The 15,297-nt window shown below is 44.8% G+C and overlaps 1 pseudogene; it reads right to left on the bottom strand.

Moving 5' to 3' along the window:
• Positions 1 to 14,903: 14,903 nt before the first annotated feature.
• Positions 14,904 to 15,020, bottom strand: LOC136643344 (5S ribosomal RNA; annotated as a pseudogene).
• Positions 15,021 to 15,297: the final 277 nt, after the last annotated feature.

The following is a 15,297-nucleotide window of genomic DNA, read 5'->3' as shown; positions in this document are numbered from 1 at the left end:
TGCAGGAGACCGTAAAATCCTGTTCTTATACATTTTGTATCCACATTTGTGACTTCTTTTTGCTGGTGTCCTCATTTGTTCCTTGTGATTATGAGTGAGCCTCATAATCACTCATTTGTGTCTGGCTTCTGCATTTGTCCTGAAGCTGTTGATGACTTCTTGTTCCTGGACATTTGCAGTGTTCATCCATCAAAAATACAATGTGGATAAGGATGAAAACCGAAGATCTAAATTTGCTCTCATCAAAATCATTGGCAAAATTTGATTAATTTAGGGAAAGTGTATTAGTATACTTGGCAATAGCTTGGGGTCAGCCTGTCCGTGAGGCCAACTTAAGCGGCTGCCTCAGGCAGCAGATTGATGGGGGAGGGGGTGCCCAGCTCTGTCCACCTATATGCCTCCATTGCTCTTCTTTTCCTTCCACTCCCTTGATTAGAAAAGGAAGCAGGGGACAGAGAAGGGAAGAGGAGATGTGAAAGTACTAAGCTAGATGGTTGGCAAGTGGGAAGAGCTGAGGCTGCACATCGTCAGGTAAGGGGGTAGCGTTTGGCATGCTGCCTTAGGCATTGGAAGAGCTTGGGCTGGCTCTGCAATAATTATAGGACATCTAAAAGATTCCATTTAAAGATTGTTTGGGCAACTCGTGGGCCAGTCCTACCAACAGCCCCCCCCCCCCGCTGATGCAGCTGTACCACTGGAGCACTCACTACATCCTTTGAGGGGTGTGTGTTTGTGAGAGAGGTCTCTGGGTGCAGAAATATTTGTGCCTTATGCGGAAGTAAGCCTCCACTGCCTGCATGGACCTATTAGGACCTGTGTCAGCAATTTAGCTAGTGCAAGTCCAAGTGCACCCAGGATAGCAGATTGTGGCCAGGAACAAGGATAGGATATTGGTGGAACCACTGTCACCAATACTGCCCCCTTCCTGGACTTGATCTGTCTCAAGGGACTGTGATGTGAAAGTATAGTGGTGCCTTGGTATCCATGGGGTTTCTGTTCTTTAAGCCCCCGTGGATACCAGAAACCATGAATACAAGGGATGCCTCCTTGCATCCTCCAGAGGCAAAGGGAGCTCATCCTCTGTGGGGATTAGAATGACTGATACAGGCAAAAATCCGTGACTTCCGGTTTTTCGACAAAACTGGAAGTGACATTTTTATGCCTTTTAAAAGGCATTATGAGGACCAGAATGGAACCACCATGGAGCCACCAAGCACCACTGTACTTTCTCATCACAGCCCCTTAGATATTTGTAGATTATTATCATGTCACTTTTCCAGGCAAGAATCTGCATTGTGCAGGTCAAGTCTTTAAATTAAATTAAAGCCTCCAGAAGTGAGGGGAGCACACTCACCTTGCCTCTGGAGGATGTGAGAGGGGGGATGCACCCACAGAACTGCAGATAAGTGAAACAGCTGATACGGGATCTGTGGATACGGGGCCCCCTTATAGTGAATTCGATCTTAGTTGCTCCAGAAGATAGGACCTGGACCAAATGGGTTGAGGAGGTTTTAAGTACGGTAAACATTATGAAGAAGTTCCTGATGATAAGATCTTTTCAGTAGTGGAACAATCTGCCTTGGAAAGTTGTAGGCTCCATTGTTGGAGGTCCTTAAGCAGAGATGGGTTAGCCAGCCATTTATTAGGGATGTTGTACCTTCATCAGCAAGGGTTATACTTGATGATTGTGTAAGTCCTATACAACTCAATGATTCTATGATTTGGAACACCAGGTTTAATAGTACTTTACAGCATAATTTCCAGTAAGACACCAACACCATTTCATGCCACCATATAAATTGTGGTGGAAATATTTTAGTTCACTTATGTTATTATCTGGTTCAGGAGATATTAGGTTTGCTTATGAGACATGTTTAGGGAGCAGGGTGTTGGTGTGGGTCTGTCAGTGAAACAGGTTACAGCAGCAAGAGCTATGGCAGTGGGGTTTGAATGGCCTAGGTAAGGGGAAGAAGCGTCAGTCTCAAACTATTGCCCATTATGGTCCCCTCTCCAGCCATGCAGGCATTGGTAGATGTAACGGCAACTCATTGGATCCATGAGCCTCCCATGGGGTGGTCTTTCCTATACCATCCCCCATTTCAGGGATACAGCCCCTTAAGCAGAACCTTGAAATCAGCCAGCAGAGAAATTCTCCTCTGTCTGCTTTCCAATGCTCTTTCAAAGGGCTAAACCTCTCAAACTAGGATAGATAAAAGACCACCCCCATGGAAGATCCACTGGCACAGAGCAGTGGTGTTCCTGGCCACTTCCCCACCCGGGGAACACCCCCAGGGGTGCTGCCCCCCACCTGGAGGTGGCCCCCATGACTGCTGCCTCTCCTCCAGGCATTATGAGTACCAGGGAAGCTGCGTGCAAACCCCCCCCCCCCGCCCAGCCCTCAGAAGACAAGGCCTTCTGGAGGCCGAAAATCAACGCTTCTGATATTTGGACAAAAACCATGTCAATTTTTGGGAGGTTGCACAAGGCTTCCCCGGCCCTCAGAATGACTCTGGGGGAGAAGCCCTCAGATTTGCACACTGATACCAGCAAGCCGATTCAATGCCATGGAGGGGTAAACTGCCAGGGGGAGCGGATGGCAGCGTGGTGCCAACCCCCCCAAGCCTGCTACCTGGGGCATTTGCAGCCCTTCCCCCATCAGGTATGCCATTGGCCCAGAGCTTCCCTGTAGTCTGTCATCTAACTCCCCAGATTCAGTAGCCGACAATGAGCAATTTGTGACACATTCTGCAGATAAAATTACTTGCATTTCTTCTGATACCATGTTTGTGGCTGAGTGAGAGATTCATATGGTTACAGTTAAGCCAGGGTTGTCCAAACATTTTGGCAGGAGGGCCACATTATCTCTCTGACACTGTGTCGGCAGCCAGGAAAAAAGAACTAATTTACATTTAAATTTGAATAAATTTACATAAATGAATATATTAGAGATGGAACTTACATGAATGAATGAAGGTCTTGCAGTAGCTCAAGGCCTATGAAAGGACTTGCACAAAGCAAGGCCAGCCTTTCCTTCACTGCCGCTGCTGCATCACAGATGTGAAACAGCAAGTAGTGAAAGCAGCCCTCGTCCCACAGATCACGTGAGAGGTCGAACAGTTGCCCTCACGTTGAGAGCAGTTGCATTGGGCCAGCACAGGCTCCTGCAAATCTCCAGAGGGCCAGAGGCTCATTGGAGACTGGGAGCTCGCTGCGGGCCGGATTGGGAGTCCATGAGGGCTGCAAGTGGCCCCCAGGCCAGGGTTTGGGCACTCCTGAGTTAAGCTATAGCTGCATAAATCCAGTTATAGCCTTCGTTGTAAGACATATTTTCAAGTTTATATTACCCTGGGATGTGGACAGATTGAAGGGCAGAAAACAAGATCAGCCAGGTTGGGCACTGGCCAAGTGTCTACGGATTCCCAGAGGTCAAATTGTCCAATTCTTGAACCCCCTCCCCATTGCAAACAGTAGTAATGCATCTGAGCCTTGCACTGTTGCTGCCTTGCTCCACCCCACCCCCGTCTGCAGTTGGGCTTCCTCAGAGGTTCTTGTGATGACGTTTTTTCATCCAAACATTTCTCAGAGAGGAAAAAAAAAATCCAGGTTTTGATGTGGTCCCTAGAATAACTCATACGTTCTGAATCTGACATATCTACATAAAGAAAGGTTAATGAACCAGTCAAATTTCAGCACACGGGTAAGAAATGCCAAATCTTGCTCTCAGCTCTTTGTGTGTGAGTCAGTGTCTGCTGCTGTAAGAATGGCGTTTGTAAACAGGACCACATTGTCAATGCAGTTGGAACATCCAAAATGCCACAACACTGTCATTCTGCATGTCAGAATCCATGTACGGCCTCGTCAAGAAAAATGCAAAGCTGATGTGCAACTTTAAATAGCTCTTCTCTCATGCTGTTGTTTATGGATGGTAATGATAGGTGGGTCTCTTTAGGACTGCAAAGCAAGCTCTCTATTCAGAAACTGCACTGGAATTGTGTTTTCATGTGAACTTTGTGAAGAATACATATTTACTTGTGTCTGTCCAAGAAAATACCGTATCCTTGCAAGGGGTGATTTTTGAAACATTTTTATCACAGCAGAAAAAAAACCCCTCAGATTTACTTGGTCTTTAGAATTTTTAATAATTTCAGTCAAAGGTTTAATTTGAATTGATAATACCACAGGCAGTTCTTCTAGAAATAAAATGCATATCATCAAAAGAAAAAAATCGTGCCATTTTAATCTCACTTCTTTTATCAAAGTGTTTTTTTTTTTTAAACTAGCCAAAAATGTTGGTACAGGAGTCACACAAATCCGAGTAGACAACCTGATCCCAAAGATCTGCATAGCTGCAAAAACTCATTAAGCAGCTTAGTTGATGTGGCCTCGGTAGCAGCCTGTGTGAGGCTGTGGAATGTCTCTGTCCTGCTGTGCTGCATGTGGGTTGTGACCTTGTTGTAACACTAGATTACCAGATTTATGTGTGTAGGTTTGTGTGACCAGTATAGCCTAATTCACAGTGGCCTGTGTTAGTTTCTGTAACTGCTCCCTGGGTAATTATACTTCCGCACTACCAGTGCTTTTTTTGTAAAAAAAAAAAAAAAAAAAAAAAGGTGCAGGAACTCACAACTTGTTAATCTTTTATTTATTTATTTATTTATTTATAAACCATTTTTTATCAGAGAAATAAGTAATAAGATACAACTAGATGTAGTCAATAACTACACACACGCGCGCGCGCGCGCGCGCACACACACACACACACACACACACACACACACACACACACACACGTCCATCCTGTGTGAGCTTCCTGATAGCAAAAGCACTCCTGCCACAGCTGGAATGAAACACCCCATTTTTTTTAGGTGGGGAGGTGCTCCATTGGGCTATAGGAAAGCCTATAGTTAAAGTGTTCAGAACAAATATATAAGGTCTTGAGCCCAGGTGGTGGCTATCAGCGCCTCAAGTATTAGTTCCAAACACTTTGAGCCTAAGAGGCCTTATGGCTCAATTGCTAAAGTGCTGGTCTGTGGAGCTGGAGGCTAGGGGTTCAAATCCCTATGAGGAATAATTTTTTTTTTTAGGTGGGGAGGTGCTCCATGGCTGCAAAATATAAAGGTTGGTTGCCAGTTGCCAAAAGGGGGGCCAGTTGAGGCTGCAAAACTCCTCAAAGTTCAGTCCCAGACCAGCACTTTAGCAATTGAGCCATAGGAACTCTTAGGCTCAAAGTGTTTGGAACTAATACTTGAGGCGCTGATGGCCACCAGCTGGGCTCAAGACCTTATATATTAGTTCTGTACACTTTAACTATAGGCTTTCCTATAGCCCAATGGAGAGAGTGCTGGGCTGTGGAGCACAAGGTTGGAGGTTCAAATCCCTCCCTAGCCAACAGTGCGGGGCTGGGAAGGAAAAAAGGTGGGGGCGGGGAAGAGGGGAAAAAAAGGTGCCGGAATGCTGTTCCGTTGCGTTCCATTACAAAAAAAGTCCTGCGCACTGCAAGGATCATTTTAAGTTTCAAATCAAAGCTTATATGTGAAAATCATATCACATGCTAAAAAATTTCAGATCAGTATCAGAAAGTAATATTGCCTCTATGTGCCGGTTTCCAAAAGTATTTCGATCATGCCACCATAGATGAAAATATTACAGGAGAAAATAAGATATATGACTGGTGAATTGCTTTGATACTATTAGCGTTCTGGAGGTGGGGTTTGTGTTGCGGCCATCATAAACAAGCTTTTGGAAGTATATGGAGCTGTGCACTTCTACCCCACCACCAGAGAGACTGCTGAGGCACTGTGTGGGGCAGTGGAATCTGGGGCAGCCACCAGTGGTGGTAAATAAGTGTTGGGGACAGAGTCAGGTGGTGAAACTGGATGGGAAGTGGTGAGGAACAGGGCAGGGAGGTGGCAGGAGGGGTGGATCTAGTGCCAATGTAGTGGGCCAGATCCCATCCTCTCCTTTTTGAGGCTGACCCCCCCTTTCTTCTTCTTGGAACAGCATCTGATAATGAGCTGGTGCAGGTCTGAGGAGACCCATCGGCATTTAAGGGGCTTATGAACGAGTGAGGAGAAATCATTTCCTCCCCCCCCCCCCCGAGCCTCCTGATCCACCTCCCCCTGCTGTATACATCATGACCTTTTTGGCATGGCTGCATGAGCAGGGAGAGGATGGATAGCATTGGGCTATTAACAACTTGATTGCAAAGAACTCATGAATGTCACTGAATTGGTGAGAGCATTGGCTCACATTGTACAGTGATGAATGAAAAGGCCTTCTCTTGCTACTCCAAACTGTGCATGGATTCTTGGGAAAGATTGAGGAATTTGCCAAGGTCAAAGCAGTGCATTTTTCATCACTCACCTTTTCATAATTCTCTTCCTTTTCCTCTGATAGTTTCTCTGAGCCGCGTTCACCTCAGTGGGATTTCTCTGGTCCCCTCCTTCTCTTTTGTCATCACAGGCCAGGAATGAGTCATGTAAAAGTCTTGTAAACAGCACTCAGCCTGTTCTTTGGTCAGCTGAGCCCACACTGATCACTTGCACCACTTGTACTAACCTGATGAGGCCAAGTTAGAGCCCGTATTCTATGTCCAACATTCCAAGTGTTCCATCAATGAGCTTCCATTCAGGAAACCCTCACAGTGCCAGTGCTTGTCACGGGGCTCTAGCAGTGTCTCTGGGGCAGGAGAGCCCAGCTCACGGAACAGCAGGTGGCCAAGCAGGCCAGGGGAGCAAATCTGAGCAGCTGCACCCGGACACCCAGTATAAGCTTTAGAGCAGCAGGCCTTTGAAGCATGTATCGAAGGTGCAATAAGAAAGAATCATGATGATGGAATTATTTGCCTTGCCCTGACCTTCTTTGCACTGAGGTTTTTGTTGAAAATGTCCTGTGACATTTTAAGCACCAAAAGAAAACTGCTGCATGATCTTCAATAATTCTCCAACTTTTCAAGTCACCTCCAACTGGAATTTGGGGTGTTTCTATTTTCTTTTTCACTGATGTATTGATCCACTTGCATTTTGAGGTTGAATTTGTATGCTACGGAGAATGATTCTCAGCAGGGTGGTAAGATTCAGTCTAATTTCTACATTTGTTCCTTGTGAATGCTGACAGATTCCTTTTACACCTCTTTCTGTCAAGAGGAAAATGTGGATTGTAGTCCTTGTGTATAGCCTGAATGAAATGAAAGCTCATTTTTTCCTTGCCCCAACTCATTTGCTCCATGGAGGAACAAACAATTTTCTGTGGGCGTTTGCTGCCACCTAATGATATGGAAAACATGCCTTTCAACAGCAGGGTGCAGAGTTCAGATCAAATGAAAGCAGAGGAGAAATGGGGGCAGGCTTTTCTACCCAATTAACTGCAGTGCTTTGCTTTGCTCTGGGGTAATGAACTACCTGCTAAGTCATGGTTATAGGTGTGAACCACCCCCACCCCGGGGAGAAGCTGGTGTAGGAAGGTCTTCATGGCACCAAGACATCACACTTGCACAGAATGATTACTGTGTTTCCCCGATAATAAGACACTGTCTTATTATTTTTTTTGGACAGAAAAACACCAGAAGGCTTATTTTCAGGGGAGGGCTTATTTTAATGAACATTGACAGCAATTTTAATAAACAGGTAAATGTGAACAAATCATGCCCCCTGAGTGCTTCTTTTATCCTCCATCATGCCCCCTGAGTGCTTCTTTTATCCTCCATCATGCCCCCTGAGTTCTTCTTTTATCCTCCATCATGCCCCCTGAGTGCTTATTTTATCCTCCATCATGCCTCCTGAGTTCTTCTTTTATCCTCCATCATGCCCCCTCACTCCCGCTTACATACCGGGTTTTTATGTTGTCCTGCCTCAGCTCTCCTCCGCGGCACTGCTCTCAATGGCGCCAGCAAGCAAATCACTGGGGAAGAACAGGATGACGTGCTCACTGCTGCAGCTCTGATTGGATGCAGCTCGGAGCGCGGTGTGCGTTTCACCCGGGGGGGGGACGGTGCATACAGAGGGTACCGTAATGTAGCGTGTAGCGCAGGGGATCACCTTCACTACAGTAGCAATCTCAATAGGGCTTATTTTCGGGGGAGGGCTTATTTTAGAGGAATCTTACACAGTAAGGGGAGGGCTTATTTTCAGGATAGGTCTTATTATCGGGGAAACACGGTAGTTATCATTTTCACTTCAGCACCATACATCTAGACATTTCACCACTGGTACAAAACAGGCATAAAATAAAATGTTCATAGCAATAAAAATCCAGCAGAACCAAAACATTACTAACTGCTTGCATTGTCCATATTAAACTGAAAAGGTTGCAAAGGCTGAACACTGAACTATTTGGGGCAGGGAGGAAGTCACAGTGCACTGTAGGCATTTACATTATATCAATTCATTTGATATTGGTTATTATTGCACCAGTAAAAACAGGGTGAGAGCAGCTCAGGCAAGATTGGCCAACATCTGTATTCTTCAGGTCCATTCTGCTCTTCAAACAGTCATTTGGGGCCAGGTTAGTCAAATACCATAATAAAGTTGGTGGCACCTGGCAGTCACGGTTTCCCAGTTATGGGCACTTCATACCTGTGTCTGTCTCCCCTGAAAGGTCTGTGTGCCTAATATGTTCAGCACAATAGGGGATCAACTGACCTAAACACCTGTGGCAAAAATTCCTACCCATCTGCAGAAGACATCCAGCTATTTTCAGGCTGCCCCTTGGGAGGGCAGGTGGAAGTGAGGACATGAGGAACACTGAAGAGAATGAAGAGGCAGAACAGCTGCTAAGCTCTGCCCATCTTTCAAAGCACCCAGCTGGGTAAAGAACATTTTCTCTGCCAGGTGCAACAGCAGGAGAAGGACAAAGAACACTCCTGCTGCCTAGGAAGGGGGGAGCAGCATTTCAAACTGTTTGCTGATTTTCATATTATCACCCCCCTCTTTCTCTCTAAACTTGTCAAGTTTTAGAGATGATTATCTATGTAGGTGGGACCTCGGTATCTGCAGGGGATCCATTCTCAGACGACCCCCCCTGCAGATAACAAAAATTGTGGTTAATCAATTCCACAATTTTCAACCCTATAAGCCCTCCAGAGCCCCTGGAGGGCTTTCCTGGGTCTCAGAATGCCTTATATGGTTCAGGTGGGGCCAAGACTGGCTCAACAAGGGTCCAGGGGACCCACACTGAACCAGATCTGCAGATACACTATCAGCGGATACTGAGGTCCCACCTGTAGTAGTTTTAAAAATAATCTTTTAGTATTCTGAAACCATTCTCCAAGTCATCTCAGAGAAGGGCCTTGTATGGTTGATAGTGCTTTGCTCCCCTACTTCATTTGATAGGCAGCTCCTTACTTTGGACTGTAGTTGTCCATCACTGCAATGTTGATGATACTGAATGCCATCACTTGGAGATTTCCTTTCATCTGATGTATGAGGTTTACATGAGCCTGGATGCCTCACTGTTGCCAAGTGCGATGTATTAAAGATGGAATTTATTCTTTTCTCAGTCTTCCATTTTTCTCTTTTTGCTGTCACAATTTATGTCACTGCATCTATTTTATTTACTTCCCCCTTGGCAGGCCCTGCACGTTCAGCAAAGCAAAAGCAGCAGTGTGTTGTCCCTTGCACACTCCCTGTATAGCTACAGCAGCATCTTGTGCCGTCTGACCAGGGCTGCTTTCTTGGAACAAACAAGGGGATAAACTTAAGCCTGATGGCTTATAAGAAGACAGAGACTTTGGCCAGCTGTGTGATCAGAGAAGAGCCGCCACGGTTAGGGTGGGTTAGGAGCTGCTGCCACCAAAGAGGCTTTTTGAAGGAAGATGAGGCAGTGACTTAGCAAGGTGAAAGGAAGCACTGGAAGGAGAACTGTCAACTGCTGCCATTTCTTCTGTTTGCTGGAAGAGTGCATCTTTCATTTAGAAGCTTATGCATTCAGCCAGGGGCTTGATTATGGAAATCTCCCTTTGTTAAGAAGGAAAAGGCTGAGTCCTTAATTAAGGAAAATATTTTACTTGCTTCATGGAGCAGTGAGCTCTTCTGGATTTACTGCTGCTCCTCGATAGCTGGGTAGAAGTGGCATCCAGGCAAGGCAGCTTGCTTAGGCAGGTGCATCAGCAGCTATGATTGACAGCCCAATGTTGTCAATTATCACACATTTTCTGCTGATGTCACTTCCTTTATGATTGTTACAAATGCAACCAGGCCAGTGGATGTGATTGTGCGCAACAAGCTCTGTGTACAACGGATAGTGGATGTGAGTGAGTGAGTGAGTGAGGGCACCGGGAGTGAGGGCACTGGGAGGGCACCAGGAGAGCACTGGGAGGGAGGGCACCAGAATGAGGCCTCTTGTTATCTGGTATGCTCCCTGGGGCATTTGGTGGGCCGCTGTGAGATACAGGAAGCTGGATGGCCTATGGCCTGATCAAGTGGGGCTGTTCTTATGTTCTTATGAGTGAGTTGGCACAAGGGGGTTGGAGGGAGGTGGGAAAGATTGAACAGAGTGAGGAGGTGGACAGAATGGGGCAGTGAAAGGGCAGGGAGGAGAGTGGATCAGGCCAAGGGGAGGGCAGGATTGGCAGCAGCAGCACATGCCGAATCCCAGTCCCCTTCCTGGGCCTCATCTGCCTTCACGAATCAACATGGATGTGTTCCTTCAATTGGATTTGAGTTGAACCACAGCAGCTGTTGAGGCTTACCCCAGGGCAAGGGGACAAATGTCCCCTTACCTGAGGAGACATCCAGCAACCAAAAGTCCCCTGCAGGATGCAGTGTAGCGTGTACCAGCGCTGCTGCATCACTGTTAGTTAAGTTTGCCCTTCCTGTTAGCTTTCCACTAGGACAGATGTTCTCAAACTCCAAGGGAGTTCGAGCCCAACAGTAAGTCCTTGCGGGGGTGGGGGAGAGGCAGTGACGCCATCCCCAGGATCGCATCACTAAGGGGGCTGCAAGGGCTTAGATGGACGTACCAGAGCCTCCTGGGTGTGTGGGGAGCCCTATGTGAGCATCTGCAGGGCTCTCCATGTCTTCAAAAATGAAAACAGTGATTGAGCTCCGCCTCCACAAAACCAAAAGTGGGGCATGATTGCTGCGCTTTCAATTTTGAAGACCTGGGGAGCCCCGGCAGAAGCTTGAGCAGGGCCCAAGTCCAGCCAAGCCCCTGCAGCCGCCTTAGTGATGCGATCTTGGGGATTGCATCGCTCTCTCTCCTCGCCACCCCGCCCCTTAAGGGGACAGAGGCCAGGGCCTTCAGGCTGGGGTGTTGTGATGCCCCAGTTTGAACTAGGGGCTGAAAATGTTTCTCATCCTTTATTGTTGCCACCTGAGCTTTGCTGCTTCTCCTTTATTGTGGTTGGTGATGCTGTCTTTTGGTTGGCTCTATCTTTGTAGGGTTTAAAAATGTTTTTAATGTGGATTGTATTGCTTATTGTGGTTTACTCTGCATTCTTTATATTTTATTGTAGTATGTTCTAGTGTGATTTTTATGAACTTTGCATGCCACGTTGAGAGCCCTGAGAAAGGCAATGTATCAGTAGTTTAATAAATAATAATAACTTATTTTTACCCCGCCTTTCTCCCTGAAGGGACTCAAGGTGGCTAAATGAAGTTTAAATGAAGAACCATGTGGTTCCTCCCTATGTTGCAGAATATGGACCATGCAGACCATCTTTCCTAGATGGTCATATATTGCATTATGATTGCCGCTCAATTTGGTTTGGTTACCTCTTAATTCCTTCTTTCGTTGTCCTGCATATGACTCACTGACATACCATGTTGGTGACTAGAGCAGAGCTAAAGCCCACATAATTGACTGGAGCCCAAGTTAGAGCTGCCCTTTAGGGGTGTCTGTGTGAATATCTGTAGCCTGCTCTTTTGAGCATGGCTTGCCTCTAACTCTGCCTTCTTTGTACGCTATTCACCTCTGGCAGGACAAAAAAAGTGATTCATCTATGAGCAGTATAACAGAACAGTGGAGCTTTCTTTTATTATTAAGATAAAGATGGATTAACAAGGACGTTCTCTCCTCATTAAAGGACCATGAGTAACTTCAAAGAATGTTTATAGAAAAGGGCAGAACCTGGAAATACAATGCAACTCCTGCATGGTTTGTTTCCAACACCTCATGAGTAGAATATGATCTTGTTGTGGTGGATTCATCCTTCTGCATCTAACCATTACTGGCCTGTTGCACTCCCTGAGGTTAGCTATGGAGCAGCCCAATCCTACCCAATTCCCTGCACAGCAAAGCAGCTGTGCCAATGTGCAAGTAAGTCCCATTGTATACAATGAGATTTACTTCTGAGTAGACATGCAGATACTTGTACAGTATGGCTATAATGCTATGCAAATACATTTGGGAGTAAGTCCTACTGTACACAGTGGGATTTACTTCTGAGTAAACATGCATGAACTAGTACTAGAAGAAACCTCTTTTTTATCTGGCATTTAAAAAAAATTCTATCTATCAATTTTTATAGATTTGTTTTAAAACTATTGCAACCCACTCCATGAGTGTGGGATGAAATTAGCTATATATTAAGGAAACTTTCAAAGTTGAACTTAGTGGCGGGAGAAGAAAACACTTGAATGAAGGAATTTAAAGTTGATTCTTGTCACATAGATTTAGCTAAGTGTAGCAATGAGGGGGTGTTATGATGATCTCTTGCACTTAAGAATTTACCACTACAGTACTGCTTGTCAGGTGTTCAGTACTTTGTCCCACTTCAAGTCTTCTGTTACAAATGTGTGCGGTTGTAGCCCATTTGTGTTGTGTGATGCAACACATCCTGACCAAGGATGTGTTGCATGACATGACAGAAACCACAGACTGTCAGCATATTACAGGAATTTACCCTTGGGTAGTGTCATGAACAAACATTTTAATTGTCTAGTAGCCCAATCCGAACTCTGAAATCCCAATTCTGTATGACAGCCCAATTCTATCTGAGGCTTGTGCTGCCACAACCTGCGTTCTGGCAGAGCAACATCCTTTGTGGTGGCATAAAGGCCAGGCCACTATTGGGCGCTTCTGGACTACTGCTGCAAATGGGAAGAGGTACATTGCACACACCATCAGCTCCCAGAGGCTCTGCTGTTCATTATAAGTCAGCATGGGCAGGTCGTGGGTGAGGAGGTGGAAGGCATAGGGAGGGGTTAGTACCTTTACTTACCTCTGGCAAGCCTCCTGATCATCCCCCCCTTCCAGCACTGGATTCAGTGCACACCCTGTTGGCACAGTTGCATCATCATAAATGGTGGTGGGGGGGTATGATTGGATCCTGAAGCCATAACTATTTCAGTATATTAATATCAAACAATTACAGAGTACACCAAGCACATTCTACACATGTTTACCCATTTTCTTTAATTTTTTAAAAAGGAATAAGCAGACAAAATGTTGTGCTTTCTTGAATATCAAATAAAAACTTTCTTTGTGTAAAACAGTGCATAAATCTGGGCTCTTCTTTACTTGAATCATAGTGCATATACTTCAGAAAGGGGCATTATGGTTTCTACTGCATATCAAAAGAAGTCATCATAATATCATTGCTTTTTATCTTCACATTTTGTTCCAGAAAAAAAAAAATCACAGTAAGGAATTTAAACCAAACCCCCCACCCCAGTGTTTATGTGTGTGTGTGTTTTTTTTTAATCAGTACATGTGTTAACAAGTCAAGTATTAAATGCACACATTTACAAGCACAGTAAATTAGAAACACTGTTTTAGACCATGCCAAACCATATGTATGTGTATAAAGCTATTGGTGAAATAGTTCATAGCAGCAGAGTCGGAAACGCATTCCCTAACAGTATCTATTGGGATACCTGGATAAAAACAAGTCCAAAGACACGTGATAATCCACATTCACAAAGCATTTTCTCAGTGTCAGTGAAAGATGCTTTAACTTAAATTACAGCTTGAACTGATTCAAATGTGATACCAAGTTCGGTTGATGTGGCATTTCGAAACACATCACTGCACACTTTGGGAAACTCTGATTTGTGAATAGCTCTGATGAATAGGATTACTTCACCTACTTCCCACAGGCATCAACTGCTTCAAAGTCACAGATTTAAATTCCTCAGTGATTCAACACAAATTTGAATAACAGGAAAACAGTAAATAAAGAAGGTCAGGAATACACAATAGAGCCTGCCTTCCAAATTAACCGCATCATTTTCTCTGAGCTGGTCCTCTTACTACATTCTACAGTGGCAACATTAATGCATTGATTCTAGGAGTGGATAGTTGGCCCCACAAGAACATGTCAAATAAATAAAGATTTCAAGAGCACACGTTACTAATTATAACAGTCAAAAGATTCAAAAGCAAGTAATGCATATGGATATCAAAGTCTCCATTTTTCCTCTTATCCTCATTCTTTTCTGAAGCTGTGGCATCTATGAGGAGGAGGCGGAAGTGAAACCACAGAAGTACAATGGAGAGATTCCTTTAATATGCATCTTTTGCATACCTTGAATAACAAGATGTAAACAGCTAAGGTTCATGGGTGAGATACAACATAAAACTGACTGATGCAGAGCCGTTTTGAATGTTCACTTAACACACTAAAAGTACATATATATTCCCTATTATGCATACAAACACACTTTGAAGAACGTACTCCTAGTACAACACTTAAAGAAATAGACAGTCACAATTGTTTTCGAATATCATCTTATGTGAAGATTGTTACCAGAAATAGACTGGAAATAGGTGCTTTGGTTATGCATACAAATGCATGGGGAGCAGCACCATGTATACCGAAGCAAATTCACTTTGAGTCTAGAAGTCTGAGGGAGAATCTCTGCAGATTGATATAGCCCATTAGCAATAACACTGATGTCACAACTAAATGTAACTTCACTCCTGAGTTTGGTTGGCAACCTTCAGTCTCGAAAGACTATGGTATAAGCCTACAGCACCTGGAATTCCCAGGTGGTCTCCCATCCAAGTACTAACTAGGCCTGACCCTGCTTAGCTTCTGAGATCAGATGAGATCAGGCATGTGCAGGGTAACAGTTAAACACATATTTCCTGTGGAAGGATGGGGCAAATTAGACTAGCCTAGCTCAATTCTCATTTATAAAATGGGTCTGATAAGCATAGTCATACCCAGATGAAGATCAAAGTCAGTAACAATTGCACAAATACAGCTTCTTCCTGTCAAGATCAATATTTATGTAATCAAGGTAATTAAGAGCAGGGATGAACACTCAAGGTGTCTTATGGCCCTATGATGCTGCTGAGTCTCTGGAATTCATGTTCTGGTGCCACAGCGCACTTTACAGTAGTCGCAAAATGTGA

This window comes from Tiliqua scincoides, chromosome 2 (genome assembly GCF_035046505.1).
Source record: "Tiliqua scincoides isolate rTilSci1 chromosome 2, rTilSci1.hap2, whole genome shotgun sequence".
Taxonomy (NCBI): domain Eukaryota; kingdom Metazoa; phylum Chordata; class Lepidosauria; order Squamata; family Scincidae; genus Tiliqua; species Tiliqua scincoides.
Note: the sequence above shows the minus strand (reverse complement) of the source record. Positions and strands in the feature narration are given on the sequence as shown.